This window comes from Oryctolagus cuniculus, chromosome 5, assembly GCF_051225735.1.
Source record: "Oryctolagus cuniculus isolate XC-2025 breed Fujian yellow rabbit chromosome 5, ASM5122573v1, whole genome shotgun sequence".
In the NCBI taxonomy this organism is placed as follows: domain Eukaryota; kingdom Metazoa; phylum Chordata; class Mammalia; order Lagomorpha; family Leporidae; genus Oryctolagus; species Oryctolagus cuniculus.
In genome coordinates this window covers 72281974-72284218 of record NC_142871.1, presented here as the reverse complement: position 1 = coordinate 72284218, position 2245 = coordinate 72281974, and positions in this window count along the sequence as shown.

Here is a 2245-nt window from a genome sequence, read left to right as displayed (position 1 = left end):
ACAGCACCCAACCAGTCAGTTCACTAAACTCAGCACACAGTGTTCATTAAAAAACAGCTACAATTCACCTGTTGGGCTCAGCTCTGTGCCAGATGTGAAAATGAAAGGGTGACAAAATAGACTATGATTCTTTGATCCAACCTGGGAAGCAGGATACACAGCAGACTCATAGAATGGCAGATGTCCTAAACAGCACTCTGGCCTCAGAATCAGCCCTTAAGGCATGTGGATCCAGCTGAAAAGCCCATGATAGTATTTCAGGCATGGAAAGCCAAGGCAAAGAGGGAGGTACCTTTCTCTGAAGGGAGGAGAGAACTTCTACTTTGACTATGACATCTAAATAAGATCGGAGTCAGCGAACTCAAAAGGCTTCCATAGCCTTGGCAGCTCATGACAAGAGCCTAGGGTGATTACTGATGCCATAAACAAGAGTGTCAATTTGTTAAGTCAACAACAGGAGTCACTGTGCACTTACTCCTCATGTAGGAGCTCTGTCCTTAATGTGTTGTACATTGTGAATTAATGCTATAACTAGTACTCAAACAGTATTTTTCACTTTGTGTTTCTGTGTGGGTGCAAACTGTTGAAATCTTTACTTAGTATATACTAAACTGATCTTCTGTATACAAAGATAATTGAAAACGAATCTTGATGTGAATGGAAGGGGGGAGGGAGCGGGAGATGGGAGGGAAGTTATAGGGGGGAAAAAGCCACTGTAATCGATAAGCTGTAGTTTGGAAATTTATATTTGTTAAATAAAAGTTAAAATAGAATATGATTCTTAGAGACATTTAATTGAATTAAAATCCCTTTCCATTGTCTTTGAACTAAATCCTACCCATAATTCAGAAGTAGTTCATGTCCACATATTCCCCAGGGGCACTGATGGTCACTCTTGCCTACTCTAGCCCCCCTTACTATGAACTTATCTGTATCTACAACCTCTTCCACTTATTTTATAATTTTAATACATTTATAATTTTAACTCGTTCAAAAATTGTCACTTTTTCTGCTTGAATAAATTTAGCATATATAATTGGTTTGCATTCCTGGTTAGTGCTCCTGTGGTTTGCAGATCACCACCAGGAGGCAATAGCATGCCAGGGGTATAGCCATGCGTAGCAGCCACACTTTATTTTTTTTTATTTTTTTTTCTTTACATTATTTTTTTTTATCTTTTATTTAATGAATATAAATTTCCAAAGTACGACTCATGGGTTACAATGGCTTCCCCCCCCATACCGTCCCTCCCACCCACAACCCTCCCCTTTCCCACTCCCTCTCCCCTTCCATTCACATCAAGATTCATTTTCGATTATCTTAATATACAGAAGATCAGCTTAGTATACCTTAAGTAAGGATTTCAACAGTTTGCTCCCACACAGAAACATAAAGTGAAAAATAATAGATGATTTTTTTTTAAATGATGATGAAATCAGATCAGACCTATTGTCATGTTTAATCCCAGTGAGAGTCAAGTTGGGAATTGATAATTTCTTTTTTTTTTTTTTTTTTTTTACAGAAGATCGGTTTAGTGTACATTAAGTAAAGATTTCAATCGTTTGCACCCCCATAGAAACACAAAGTGAAATATACTGTTTGAGTACTCGTTATAGCATTAAGCCTCAGTGTACAGCACATTAAGGACAGAGATCCTACATGAGGAGTAAGTGCACAGTGACTCCTGTTGTTGACTTTACCAATTGACACTCCTGTCTATGGCATCAGTAATCTCCCTATGCTCCAGTCATGAGTTTCCAAGGCTATGGAAGCCCCTTGAGTTCTCCGACTCTTATCTTGTTTAGACAAGGTCATAGTCAAAGTGGAGGTTCTCTCCTCCCTTCAGAGAAAGGTACCTCCTTCTTTGAAGACCTGTTCTTTCCACTGGGATCTCACTCACAGAGATCTTTTGCCAGAGTGTCTTGGCTTTCCATGCCTGAAATACTCTCATGGGATTTTCAGCCAGATCCGAATGCCTTTAGGGCTGATTCTGAGGCCAGAGTGCTATTTAGGACATTCGCCATTCTGTGAGTCTGCTGAGTATCTCACTTCCCATGTTGGATCACTCTCCCCTTTATTTATTCTATCGGTTGGTGTTAGCAGATACTAGACTTGTTTATGTGCTCCCTTTGACTCTTAGTCCTTTCATTATGATAAATTGTGAACTGAAATTCATCACTTGGAATAGTGAGATGGCATTGGCACATGCCACCTTGATGGGTTTGAATTGTAATCCCCTGGTATG